Source organism: Monodelphis domestica, chromosome 3 (genome assembly GCF_027887165.1).
Source record: "Monodelphis domestica isolate mMonDom1 chromosome 3, mMonDom1.pri, whole genome shotgun sequence".
Classification (NCBI taxonomy): Eukaryota; Metazoa; Chordata; class Mammalia; order Didelphimorphia; family Didelphidae; genus Monodelphis; species Monodelphis domestica.
The window spans coordinates 240697285-240712875 of NC_077229.1; the positions used below are offsets into that span (position 1 = coordinate 240697285).

General features: G+C 33.9%; 1 non-coding gene across 1 annotated transcript; it reads left to right on the plus strand.

Moving 5' to 3' along the window:
- Window positions 1–12748: 12748 nt before the first annotated feature.
- On the plus strand, window positions 12749–12852 carry LOC130458571 (U6 spliceosomal RNA). Its single transcript, XR_008917987.1, has one exon. It is a non-coding gene; the product is annotated as a U6 spliceosomal RNA (small nuclear RNA).
- The last annotated feature ends 2739 nt before the right edge of the window (window positions 12853–15591 follow it).

Consider the following 15591-nt stretch of genomic DNA (forward strand, 5'->3'; position numbering starts at 1 on the left):
CTCATTAAATCAATTAATGAGAAGTGTAATTTGATCTGTACAAGATTTGGACATCAACCAGCCAATCAAAATTCATTGCAACTTGGTTGATGGAATTATATCCAGATTGGCTTAGGAATTTGGACACATAGCCCTGAAACTTCTAGAAAAAAGCAGACCATTTCAGAATTCAAACATGCTAACATCTAACAGCTTAGTATAGGAAGCTTGTAGCCAAATTCTCTGAGATTCAATGATGTGGTGCCAGTAGGAAAAGAGAAAGGAAGTGCACAGAAGAATTTCTCATCCTGAAATTTAGGCTCTCCCTCTTCACTCTTCTTTTGGCAATTAGATGACCTAGAATTTTTGAGGACAGGACACTTAGATTTTTATTTATCAATGTTCTAGCAATGTCCTTAGAATAGTAGTGTCTAGTGACAATATCTGTCCTAGGAGGTAAGGGAGTAGTAATCTGGTCATTCCTTCTCATCTTGTGTGGCTCTTGTCTTTGTCTTCTGATGAATTCTGCTTAGAGGATTTATCCAACATATCAAATGTACTGTGTCATTTTATGTCCTTTATTCTTTCTCTGATTTGAATGTGGAATTTAGGCTGCCTTCACATTATTCATTTATCATGTCACAAAAATGAACTACCTCCATTTCCTGGCATAATTTGCCTAGATAATTACTTTTGTTTCCCTTCTTGTCTATAATTAATCATCAGTAATAGAGATAAATGTGTAAATATACATATATATTTAGATATATAGATCTATCTATAAAACATATTATTTTTAATGATCACTAAAAGCTCCTTTTATCAAATCAGATTATATATTTATAATTATATGAGCATATATAATTGTGTTATATAAAACAATGTATAATTTCTCCTTATGTAATTCTGAGCTCAGAACATTGTCCATCATACTAAAGTAAATCTAAGAATAAAACTATTAGCTACTCCACAAATTCCATGGTATTTTTGAAAAACGATACATTCTTCACACACTCTATTTTTCCTCTGTAGATTCCTACTTATCTCCTGTGAGGTCAATGTCATGAATTACATTGTTAGAATATTGTGAGTAAGGGTAGTTGGTAATTAGAAGATTTAAGGAACTTGTGAGTTTTCATGACATTTTAGCTACAGGTATTTTACAAATCATGGATAGTGTTTGGTATCAGTAGTCACTCTTCCCTCCCCCTTAAAAAAAATTAAAACATACAAAAAACTTATGCACCTGAATCCAGAAATAGTGGTATGAAATTTAGGAGTGCAAAACCTCAATCATTCAACCAAAACTTCTGCACCTTGTCTTAGTATTTTAGTAAAATACAGGAAAATAGTTATTGATTGATTCCTTAGCCCATTCTTACTGGGATTATATACCATGCAGGATCTTTGGCTTTGTACCCCACCTTCCCAAACTCAAGTTGTCACTTTCTCATTTACAGAATGTTCATGAATGAAAATACCATACACTGAAGTCACTATATCTAATCAAGACATTAAGAGATACTCAAAACTTGAACTATGATGACCCAATGAAAGAGGTATGGAATATCAGCTTGTTTTCCCAGTCCTAGCCTTTCCAAGCAATTTCCTAGTTTTCCTATCTAGGAATATTAATAATTCAAAAAATACCTCATAAAGCTTTCTTGATCCCATTCTATTTTTGATATTATTCTTTTTTTCCAACTCCATAGGACCCTTGAAAGGATTATTCTGTCACATTTAAAAAAAATCAAAGAAGTGTTTAGAATTTTTGAAAGCTATAGCTTGTCCTTGGCAAAAGCCTAAATCCATGTTAGTGAAGACATGGCATGCATGCCCAGCATGCCAGAGGAGGCTACTCTGTTCCCCCTCTCCACCATGCCTGAGGACAACGTTTACATGATCTCCCCTTCTGTCTATAAGTTCAGTGTGAGCATTTCCTCCCTCTACTATCTGGAGTAATGCAAAGGGCTCAGAGGCAGATTGAAGATGCAGTTTGGGCATGCAATCTCTAAAAGGCTCATCAGCACTGGCTTACAACCTCAATCACTCAAACAAGACGTTTGTATCTAATTTTCCACATGATCACACAAAGATTATATGCTTGACACACATTGTCTGCATGCTTTTGAGAAAAGCAAAACTCTGTGCTCTGACTTTCTGAGTCTAGTAGTTAATACTGATATTAGCTACCTTTGATTCTCACAACAACCCTATGAGATAGGTGCTATTATGTTCCCCATTTTTAAGAATAGGGAAATTGAGGCACAGATAGCTTCACTTACTTCTTCAGGATCATGAAGCTAGTTAATAATAATAAGCAGGTTTTCTTGACTAACTGACTCTCTCCACTTGGGCAATTAACTTTCTTGGTGCCTAATGATAAAGCTAGCAAACAAACAACTTGAAACTAGAATTCACTACCTATTTAGTATTGATGCTTGTAATGGAATTTTGACAAAGGCACAAACTCATAGTTTCTCTTTTTTATAAAAGGAATACTGAAACTCTAAATATTGCTCATCTAAAAGGGGTAATGATAATATTCAATTGAAAAAGTGCTTTTCTTTTTGTTATAGAATGATTTTTTAATTGAAAAAGATATTAAATTTTAATAGGGAGTTGAAACTCATGAAAACTAACGAAACAAGAAAACACAGAAAAAAAGAAAAAAAAACTTCCATGAGTTCAAGTCACTGAAGACAGATGAATGACAATCCTATTTTCTGAAATAACTAGCAGGAATCATTGCCAATCCACTATCAGTGACCTTTAGAATATGTTATTGAAATGGTATTATAAACTTGGGAATAGTGAGTGTCAGTATCAAAAAAATAAATAAATAAAGAAGAGTGAGGGAAATGGAATATGTAAATTATAGGCCAGTAATTTCTATTTCACCAAACCTGGTTCATAAGCAAAAGAGGAGTATGTAGCAATATTTTATTTTTTCCATTTGAATAAGTTTATTTAGTCAATTTAGAACAGTATTCCTTGGTTACAATAATCACATTATTTCCCTCCTTCCCTTCTACCCACTATTCCTGCAGCCAACATGCAATTTCATTTGGTATTACATGTGTCCTTGATCAGAATCCATTTCCATGTTGTTGTTTACACTAGGATGTTAATTTATAGTCTATATCCCCAACAATATGCCTTCTCTGTGTACAATGTTCTGGTTCTGCTCCTCTCACTTTGCATTAATTTGTGGAGGTTGTTCCAGTCCCCATGGAATTCCTCCACTTTATTATTCCTTTCAGCAAAATAGTATTCCATCACCAACATATACCACAATTTATTCAGCCATTCCCCAATTGAAGGGCATCCCCTCATTTACCAATTTTTTGCCACCTCAAAGAGCACAGCTATGAATATTCTTGTACATGTCTTTTTCCTTATTATCTCTTTGGGGTACAAACCCAGCAGTGCTATGCCTGGATCAAAGGACATATAGTCTTTTATCGCCCTTTGGGCATAGTTCCAAATTTTTCTCCAGAATGGTTGGATTAATTCACAACTCCACCAGTAATGCATTAATGTCCCAATTTTGCCACATCCATTCCAGTATTCATTACTTTCCTTTGCTGTCATTTTATCCAATCTGCTAGGTATGAGGTGATACCTCAGAGTGGTTTTGATTTGCATTTCTCTTATTATAAGGGATTTAGAGCACTTTTTCATGTGCTTATTAATAGTTTTGATTTCTTTAACTGAAAATTGCCTATTAATGTCCCTTGCCCATTTTTCAATTAGAGAATGGCTTCATTTTCTGTACAATTGGTTTAGTTCTTAATAAATTTGAGTAATTAGACTTTTGTCAGATTTTTTATAATGAAGATTGTTTCCCAATTTGATGCTTCCCTTCTAATTTTGGATGCATTAGTTTTGTTTGTACAAAACCTTTTTAATTTGATGTAATCAAAATTATTGATTTTACATTTTGTGATTTTTTTCTACTTCTTGCTTGGTTTTAAAGTCTTTCCTTTCCCAAAGATCTGACAAGTATACTATTCTGTGTTTGCCTAATTTGCTTATAGTCTCGTTCTTTAAATTCAGGTCATTCACCCATTTTGTATTTATCTTGGTGTAGGGTGTGAGATGTTGATCCAAACCTAATCTCTCCCATACTGTCTTCCAATTTTCTCAGAAGTTTTTATTAAATAGTGGATTTTGGTCCCCAAAACTGGGATCTTTGGGTTTATCATAGACTATCAGCACTGTTATATATCTCCAATCCATCTCAGCACCAAGAATTAGAAAGAGAAATTCCATTTAAAATCACCCTAGACAATATAAAATACTTAGGAATCTATCTGCCGAGACAAACACAGGAACTATATGAACACAACTACAAAACACTCTTCACACAATTAAAACTAGATCTAAACAACTGGAAAAACATTGATTGCTCATGGATGGGATGAGCTAACATAATAAAAATGACAATCCTACCATAATTAATTTACTTATTTAGTGCCATACCCATTGAACTACCAAAAAACTTCTTTACAGAATTAGAAAAAAAAAAAACATAACAAAGTTCATTTGGAAGAACAAAGATCAAGGATATCCAGGGAAATCATGAAAAAAATGCAAAGGAAGGAGGACTTGCAGTCCCAGATCTCAAACTATATCATAAAGCAGTGGTTATCAAAACAATTTGGTACTGGCTAAGAGACAGAAAAGAGGATCAGTGGAATAGACTTGGGGTAAATGACTTCTGTAGGAATACTTTAGAAGGAAAAAGTGGGAATTAGGGAATCTATATATTCAAAGTGAGATATTTCAAGAGTAAGAACTGGAGTATTATCCAAGAAATTAAGACACAAAGGAAATAATAACAAAACAGAGAAGAATGTAGAACCCAGTACTTCAAATACCATTCCCTGAATTCTATGACTTTTATACCACTATTATATATAAATTCCCTTCTCCAAGTGTAACCATGGGCACCTCTGACAATCCTCCATGCCTTAACTAATAGATAAATGATCATACCAGTTTAAAATATTATGCCATGAAAAAGTCAAAACACTTACGAGATAAGATTTATTCAGTGATGAGTAAATTACTGCTGAAATAATGCAAATTCAATGATGAGGAAGACAATGTAATATAGTGAAAAGAACACTGGATTTGTCATTAGGAAATCTAGATGAAATCTAAATTTCCCTTTTGTTCACTGGTCACTGTGATATGTAACAGTTTCAGTGTTCTTATTTTATCTACTCTCAAATTGAATACAATAGGATCTTGGTGATCTGTTTTTATCATTGACTCCCCAAAGTGCCTTCCATTGTGGGTGATATATACAAGGTTCTTAAAAAATTCTTGTTTTTTCTATTCCCAGGAAGTTTCTTCAAAGTTCCAGAAACCTCTTAATGACTGAATCAAAGTTTGTCCTCTTTCTTGTTCTCTCAGGAAGTTCTAGATCTACTGAGAATACTTCATTCTTGATATTTTTCCCTTCCCCTGGTATCTACCTTATTGTGATTTTGCTTTTATATATGCAATCATTCCTTTTTTTTTGTCTTTTTTGCTGGATTCTCTACTTAATGTAACTCTTAACCAAGATTCAGATTTGAGCTTTTTTCTTGATATCTTCTTCAATGTTAATCTTTTCTTCACTTGTGGCCTCAATGACTATCTCTATGTGGATGACCATCAAATCTATATTCAACTACTCTCCTTTCTTACTGTATATTTCCAACATGGATACCTTATTGAAACTTTAAACATATATGAATAAAGTGTATTCAACTTTCTCTAAAAACCTACTAATGCTTGATTTTTCTATCTCTGTCCATGGAGCCACAATTCTTCCAGTCAAATCCTTGTCATTGCTAACTTCTTCCATTCAATTCAGATTCAGTTTTCCTAATTATATCTTTGTCATACCTCTCAAATTATTTTCTTCTAATCAATCTTTTTTTGCCAGCCTACTTTAGGTCTTCATTACCTTTCACTTGAACTATGATATTAACTCCTAACCAGTATCCCAAGGAAAATTGGGTGGCACAGTGGATAGAATGCCAAGCCTGCAATTAGGAATATTCAAACATATTCATTAGTTCAAATCTGGCCCTAGTTGTTTACTAATTATATGGTCTAGGGCAAGTCACTTAACTCTGTTTGCTTCAGTTTCCTCATTGGCAAAATGATCTGGAGAAGGGAATGGCAAACTAATCCAATATCGTTGTGCTGAAAACTACAAATTGGGTCTCATGAAGAGTTGGACATTACTGGAAGATTGAACAGCAACAACAACAAAGTAAGGAGATGCATGACATGTATAAAGAAGAAGGAGCCCAGTACCACTGGATTACAATGTGTGGGTGTCATGGTAATGTATAAGAAAACCGTAAAGGTGTATGTGTAAAGGAGGGGCAGGTTACAAAGAATTTTAAAAGCAGACATTAAATTATATAATAAAGGCAGATAATAATGGCAGCTAGGTGGTACAGTGAATGAAAGCACCTGGCTTAGAATCAGGAAGACTCTTCTTCCTGAGTCTGAATATAATCTCAGAGATTTTATGAGCTATGTGACTCTGGGGAAGTCACTTAGCTTTGTCTCAATTTACTCAACAGTTAACTAAGTTAGAGAAGGTAATAACAAACGACTCCAGTATTTTTGTCAATAAAACCCCAAATGAGGTCATGAAGAGTAAAAAAATATTAAAACAACTGAGCAATAACCAGTAAGTCTACCAGTAGTTATTTTATTCCCCAATCCATCCTCTACCCTTCAGTCATATGGATTTTCCTAGTTTACAGATATTATTATGATCTGGCCTTCACAGTAAGCCTCAATTATTTTCCTTTGCTAACTAAATTAAGTTAGCTTTTCAATTCAAGGCCCTCCCTAAACTAAGTGTACTTTGCCTTTTTATCTTTATTTAACATTACTTTCCTTCAGTGCCCTATATTCTGTCTACATCAAATAATTCAATATTATACACATAGATATCAAATTTTTGGACCACTGAGCCTCTTATTCATGTCATTCTCTAAGACAGAAGTACTCTTTCCTCTCACATTCCTCTCCCCCAAAGGACTTCCTAACTATTTTCTATCTTTTTCATGTAACATTCTCAGGTTCTTTATACCAGATGTTATACTCTTTTATAACAATTTTGTTCATTTTCAAACTCAATTTAGAGTTGTATTTTTTTTTACCTTATCTTGTCATTTCTCTAATGGAAAGAACATTGAATTTAGAGTTATATTACTTGATTAAGAATCCAGGACTTGCTACTGACCGATATGGACAATCAACCAAAACTCAGTGGCCCTTAATTACCTCATCTAGAAAATTAAAGTTTATTAGGTAATTTCTAAGTTTTATTTACTCTCTAAACCAAATGATATTTTGTTTTTTCCCTCCATAATTAACAAATCTATTAGAGAATAGAGGTTGAGAGTAGGAAATGAAGAGGGGAAAATAGGAAGAATTTAATATAAGCCTCAAGCTCAAAGTCACCTATGGTATTGGACAACAATGGAAAGTGGAAAGTGGAAAGAATACTGACTGGAGTCAAGGAACTTTGATTCAAATATTACCTCTGATGCTTATTTACCTATGTTTCAGTTTCCACACTTGCAAAACGAGGGGGTTAAACTAAATGTCTTCCTTGTCCCTTTCCAATTCTAGATCTATGAGCTCATGTTTAGAGCTTTGATCTTTACTATATAAAGCTTTCTATTTTATTTTTTTTTGTAAAATAACCAAGACTTGTTCAAATATCAGGGTAAATGCTTAAATTGTTTCATTGTACGTAGTAACCCTAACATTATTCAGAATTAGTTTCTCTCTCAATCATTAGTGATTTTCCATTGGAAAAAAAAAGTCATTTCTTAAATTAAAATACATTATATGTATGTATGACTCACTTTGTGGATGTCTTATATTATTTCTGTGTATCACACTTTTCTTGGGGCAAGGGTTATTATTAGCTATAGAATTCACAAGCTAAATAAGGTCAAGACTATTTAGAAATCTGCAGTTTCTAGTTATAAGAAAGCTATCTGGTCTACAGTAAGTATAAAATACATAATAAATTATGTTGAAAAAGACAATTTTATATCTTGAAAGGTACATAAAGTAATTTCTATTGTCCTGTATTTAATTTCTGATAAAAATGAGCATTTGCTAAATTTGTGTAAAGAAAAATTAGGAATGTGTGATTTGTGGGAGGGGCATCACATTATAGTTCAAAGTAATGAAATTCCAACTCCAAACAATAACAAAAATAATAGCAATAACTAGCTAGCAAGTATAGAGTTCTTTAAAATGTTTCTAAAGGATTTTACAAATATTGTCTAATATGAACCTTGCAGCAATCCTAAAAGGAAAAGTCCTACTGTTATCCCCCCTTTTGCAAATGAATTAATTGAAAGAGACAGAAATTAAATGACTTGCCAAGGGTTAAGGAGCAGATGGGATCTGAACATAGGTCTTCTCTGATTTCCATCTAGTACTCTAACCACAGTGTCCCCTAGATGTCCTAGACTTTGGGAAAACAGATTTCAACATTTCATAGAAAATATACTATATTAAATTTTCCTGAAGAGAGAATAAAATGGTATTGAGGAAGGAACAGTACATTGCTTTTTCAAATTATCTTCTCTTCATAAGATTTTCCTAGGGAAAATATGATTTTTTTTTTAATTTATGATTTGCATAAAGGGGTTTTGTTATTTGAATTATAATTAAATGTAGAATGAAATGTTGTCATGTTACTGAAGAAAGAGCTGTAAACTTCTGAACATTTCATTCCACTAGCTTCTTTATCCTAAAAGCACTGTCTTTTCTTCAGAGACCAATTCCCTCCTCATTATATCTGCTTTTTTTCTTCTCCTTTAATTGTCTTCTAATCTGAAATCTTGATTAGAGCTGATAAAGTCTTCAACTTTAAGATAATAGGTGCAAGTCACTATGAAAAATCTAATGTACTAGAGAAGTTAAAAATAGACATGATGACATCTAGTGGTCCTAAGAAAATATAATCACTCTTCTTTTTAAAAAATGAGCAGAGCTAAAAAATGGGCTTAAGAATTAAGGAGGAAATTTAGGGGATTTCATATTTTAAAATCAAAGCACATCCCTGTGGCTTTCCAAGGATATAGGTCCTTTTCTTATTTAACTAGTTTCTACAGGGACAGTTTGAATTGATTTCAAAATGATTCATCTTCTTACAGATCTTTTCCTGTGCTCAAAGAACACAGTTGAATATTTAAGCTAAAAGAATGAAGATCTCATAAATGGAATAATTTTGACTGAAATAATTACAGGCTAGTCCTATCATGTAAATGTCTAGTCTCAGAATATTTTCAAAATCATTTTTCAACTTATCTATTTTTCCTCAAATTTGTCACCCAATTCATATGATTAACATATTGGGTTTAAGGTTTAGAAGAATCTATGTTTTAAATATGCTGCTAAGTATAAATATATATAAGTTATACAAATAATAGCTATAAATAGCTACATTTTCAAATTCCTCATATGATTTCAAATACTAGCCCTTCCTAAGTCTCTGTGGGTTCTTAAAGCTTAGGAAGGACTTCATTTAGTTAAATTACTCTCTATATTCTGTCATAAAAAAGACTTTGTGTTTAATTTCTCACATGCCATATTAAAATGTCATAATACATTATACCATCCATTAAGTATGACCTAAAATAATCCAATGTGCCTTACCTCCCCTGCAGCAACTCGGTTAAGTTACATGTAATATTATCTGTCTAATAGCTTAAGATGGCAGGGTTAACAAAATATTAATTTCTTCATTCTAATATACTGTTCATTAAGACACACAGGTAAGTTGTATTGCCTTGTGCCATAAAATCTATTTGAATGATGGTAATGAGATAAGATTTTTTTCACTTGAAATTATGTTTTTATATGAATATGTATGCTTTCACAGAAGGAACCCTAACCTGAGAAATTAGGCAAGTCTTACTCTGACTCAGAAAAAAAGTAAGTGTCCTTGCATAAGATGATAAATCATTTGAGGACTCAGTTTCTTATTCAGTAAAATGAGACATTTTTATAAAATGATCTCTTTGGTTCTTTTCATGTCCATGACAAGGCTATAATAAATTCAAACTTGATAAGATGTTATTTTCCTTTAAGTTTTCCTAGTTGAATTTACATCTGCTCTTCCTATTTCAAGACATTGTTCTTCCTAGTAATGGAAGGACAAAAGCAAGTGTGTGATCAGATATAGGTACATGGGGTTTATAAAATCTTTAGAAACATTATTTCATTTTATCCTCAAAACAATCATGGGAAGTAGAAGGTATTACCATCCCCATTTTATTCATGAGGAAATAGAGGCAAATAGACCTTACCTGGCTTGGTCAAGATCAGGAAGCTGTTAAGTTTCAGATGCCAGATTTGAACTGATATCTTCCTCATTCAAGGTCCTGAAATTTGGCCATTCTATCACCTAGCTATCTATATTCACTTGGTTATATTTTCTAGAATTAAAAAAAAATCATTGCTGGCTCTAATGCCCTTAATACCGAGAAGAAAGCTTGTGTAGTGGGAAGAGTTCTTGGTGTAAAAACAGATCACCTGAGTCCAAGACAAGCTATGATATTACCTGATTTGAGGAAGAAATACTTTTACCTCTCAAGATTTTCCTATAAAATATGGAGATTGAACTATTAATTTATGCCATCTTCTATCAGAAATTTGTGATCCTTGGTAGGACTGTAAAGTAATGAGATCCTTTTTTGCCAACCAACTTGTGAAAATGTGCTTCATTTCTTTACCAATGACATCTCTAATGCTAGAGCTGAGATAAAGTGAACCTTCAGTTCACATGCTAATTTTTGTCATACATGAAATTATGTAGTCAAATTTGGAACATGTGATTTGACCTTCATTTGATAAACCCCAAACACAGTAACTGCTGAATGTGTTTGTTGAATTGAATATGAATTACAGATTTTGTACTGACTGCCTTGGTGAACTAGAGAAAGTCATATATATTTTGGAGGGGTAGTCTTTGCACCTTTAATATGAGGAAACTAGAGTTGATTATGCCTGTAATTCTTTCTACAAGACAATGTAGTGGACAGAACAATGGACCTTGAATCAGAAAGATGTTGGTTCATATCCTGCCTTTATTATTTACTAATATGTGTTGATAGGCTAGTGTCTTAGCTTCTGTAGGTTTTATTCTATTCTAAATCCATGATTCCATATTGATGACAGTAGACTACTATTTTATTGAAAAAGATGTTCAGAAACTAATATGACAGAATAAGGAATTTTATCATCTTTCCAAAACCCATCTCTAAAATTAAACACAGAAAAAAGCTAATGCCTCAAAAAAGAAGAAAGGAAGGAACCTGGTCATAATGTAGAGTAACCCAGTGTGGGTGACATCAAAGAACTCACAGAATGGGAACTGGCCCATTGGACCTTATCTGGTAAAAAGTGTCAATGAGACTAGCTCACTAAGCTCAGGAAGAGTACTGGCAGGGCCAGCCCACAGAGAATGCCTAGAATGCCTTCAGGAAGGACCAACCCACCCAATGTGGCTAGAAATGGTCTTGGCAAGACCACACTACACAGCACAGTACAGAATGGGGTGCAAGTAAGACCAGTCCACAGAATGTGGCCCTAATAAGGAAAGGTCACAGGGCTAGCCCACAAAATGCAACACAGGAAAGAGAACCAAAGGACCAGTGGATTGAGCATAGCCCAGAAGGATATGCAGGCAGGTCCAGACCACAGAATATAGCCCACATGAGAGACACTTACCAGCCAGATTAGGCCACCTAGCATGGCCTGGGGGAAAAGTACTATAAGAATAGGGACAAGTCTACTTTCTGAGATACCAGGAGAACTGACAGTTGAGAGAGTAGAATCAGTTGGAAAAAATAGCTGCGAGCATCTCCACAGCAAACCAGCTAGGTTATCCCTCCAAAGTAGACAATGTGGGGCCCACAAGCAACCAGACTTACTACAAACAATAAAGGAGACCACTATAGGTTTGGAATATTACTCCATTTACACCAGGAGAGAGGCAAAACTTCACCATTTTTACAAGATATGAGAGAGCGAGAGAAGGAGAGTGACAGAGATAGAGACAGAGACAGAGGCAGACAGAGAGACAGTGATAAGATAGGCAAATGAAAGAAAGAAACCTGACCTTAAATAGTTACTTTTGTGACAGAGAAGATCAGAGTACAAAATCAGAAGAGAACAGTGCCAAAATGGAAACATGTGAAGCCTCAAAGACAAAAGCAAAAAAGATGTCATGCCACAGCAGAATTCCTATAGGAACTTGAAAAGGAAATTAAAAATGAAATTAGAGAAATAAGAGTCAACAGCTTGGGAAAAAGTTTAATAAAGAAAATATTTCAATAAATGCTAGAATGCACCAAAATGAAAGATAAAATAAATAAATAAAACTGAAGGAAAAAAATTCTCTAAAGAATACAATGGGCCAAATGGAAAAGGAGACTCAAACCTACCCTGAAGAAAACTCCTATAGGAGTAGAATTGGCTAAAGGGAAAAGGAAATACAAACACTTAAGGAAGAAACTAAGTTCCTAAAAACTAGAAGGGGGTAAATAGAAGCTAATAACTTCAAAAGAAATCTGAAAACAATAAAACGAAATCAAAAGAAATTAAAATATTTTGAAACTTCCCACTGGAAAAATGGGTGATCTGGAAAATAGATTCAGGAGAGATAATCTAAGAATCATTGGATTACTTGAAAGTCATTATCAAGAAAAGAACCTGGGTGCTTGCTTTGGAAGCACATATACTAAAATTGGAATGATACAGAGATTAGCATGACCCCTGATCAAGGATGACATGCAAATTTGTGAAGCGTTCCATATATTTTAGAATGCTATCCACATCTAGAGGAAGATCTTTGGGAAAAGAAACATAGAAGAAAAACAACTGCTTGATCACATGGGTCGATGGAGATATGCCTGGGGAAGTAGAATCTAAAAGATCACTCTAGCGCAAGTATTAATAATATGGAAATAGGTCTTGATCAATGACACATGTTAAACCCAGTGGAATTGTGCATCAGTTATGGGAGGTGGGTGAGGAGAAAGAAGGGAAAAAGCATGATTCTTGTAACCATGGAAAAATATTCTAAATCATCTAATTAAATAAAAGAAAAGAACCTGAGCACTGTATTGAAAGAAATTATCAGGAAAATCTGTCCTGTTATTTTCAAACAAGAGAATAAAATAGGAAAAAAGAATCCACCAATTTAATAACTGCATGAGATGGCAATAAACAATAAAACAAATCCAAAAGAATAAAAAACAAAGGAAATTTGAAATCTCTTAAAGAAATTCAAAAATCTAAGGACTATTATAGCAAAATTCCCAAAATCCCAAATTGAGGAGAAAACATTATAAACAACTAGAAAACAAAATTTAAATGCTGTGGAACCACAGTCAGGATTCTGTGTTAAAGGATTTGAAAGCATGGGATATATTACACAAGACAAATGATCTAGGCCTACAACAAAAAATCACCTATCTACTAAACTAGGCATAATGCTCTAGGTAAAGAAATGGACATTTCATGAAACAGAGTAATTCTTGATGAAATGGCCAGAGACAAAAATAAAATTCAATGATCAAATTCAGTACAGAAGTGAGACACAAAAAGATTAACAGGGAAATGGGGTTAAATTAAATTCATCACATTCCTGCTTGGGAATATGAAAGCTAGGATACTTAAGATTTCTATAATGCAAGTGATAACTAAAGTACTTGATATACTTAGAACAATTTAGGGGGGAAATGGGGTTAAACTGATGATATAACGAGTAAGAAAGTGTTAGCTAAATTGTTTAAGATATCTATCATACTTGAAGAAACTAAGATGCCTAAAATACTAATGATAGTTAACATATTGAAGATATTTAAGAATTTAATCACTATTAGGGCAATGAATAGGTTCATATACAAAGTGCAAGAAATAAGTTGAATATGCTGAGATTATTAAAAAAAAAAAACAAGAGTTAAGAAAGAATAATACACCAAGAAAAGGGAAACGTAGAGAAACTTGGGAGTAAATTATGTCAAATGAGGAAGCATGAAAGAATCAATATAGTGGAAAGGAAAATAAGAGGGTTGCAGGCCATACTTATACCTTACTCTCATCAGAATTGGCAAAAAATGGGATTAACAATTACATGTATAGTTAGAAATTCTTAAACCTAAAAAAAAAAAACTTACATTTCCCAAAATTCTTTTCTGTATTACCTACAATCCTTTCCCCTTTTCCTATGTCCTCACATTTTGCATGATTGTATTTAAGTGGCTGTAACTCCTCCTTCCCTCTCTCTTTGACCTGAGAGCAGGCTGAGTTCAGGCAGTTCTTTGTTTTAGTTATTAACAATAAATTTTTATAAAATATCATAGTTATTGATTATTAATTTAAAAAACCCACATTTTTGGCTAAGCTATGAAGAGATAGAATTCTCAAATATTTTTAAGAGAGGTTTTCAGTTAAGTTAGTATGTTTTTCACCAGCTACCCAGTCACCCTGCCTTTCCACCACCTCAGTCATTGCTGCTCAGCCCTCTGCCTGCTGTTGCCACCGCTGCTGCTGTTTTCATGCTTCCTGCCTCCCAGTCCTGCTGCTCCTGGCACACACATCCACACCCATCCAGTGCTCTGCCCCGGTGCCACCTCCCACTACTATCTCTGAGTTGTGTCTCTGTACAGAGGGTAACATATAAAAATCTTTCTACCCCAATCCCTTTCCACAATCCACGTGCATTTTTCTAGCCTTAAAGAAAAGAATCCCCACCCCTTCTATTTTTCAAGCAGATTTTTTAAGCTGACCCTGGACTTCTAGTTTAGAAGGCTGTTACTAATATTTTTGTTTTTAATGCAGGAAGGACAGTTAGTTCCAAATCATTGGATTTAAAGTCAGTTTTGGGAAATAAGCCTGCTTTTTCCCTCCTTTCTTTTGACCCAAAACACCAAGGAGCAGTACTTTTTCTATCATATGCAAAGATGCTATTGTTTCCCTCAAAATTTTGCCTCCTAACTTATTTACTCTGTGAACAGACCCAATTCAGTGTCTTTTTTTTTAAGGAATAATGCTATTAAAAAGCATAGCTCAGTTGCTTTCCCACCTCAAACAGTTTCCATTTTCACAGAGCCTTATAAAGCTCATGCAGCTTACAGCTTTAGAGTGTGTTTTCTTACTTCTGATCCTGGAGGTTTTTGAGTTGATTGGATACCTTGCAGTTGAGTGCTCAACTAATCTTAAGATTCCAGGGGGAGATGCATCTCCCTATAACCCACTGTCATTTTGGCCTGCCCAGTTTCTGCACCACATCCCATATGGGATTTCTTTATGTACTGCCCAGTGCTTCTATCAGAAACTTCAGAGCCCTTACAAAAGAAATCTAAATGGATAATAAATACTGGGGTAGGGGAAGGAAACTTTAAAAGAGATCTGGAAGTTTATTGCTAATTATTTTGAGTTTATTCTCCTCCTATAATATAGAACAAGTCTATTGGATTGATGAAAAGGATTTTGACTACGCTGCCTACCTGTAATTTCTCATTTGCTTATATTATTGTATTTACTGATTGCTTT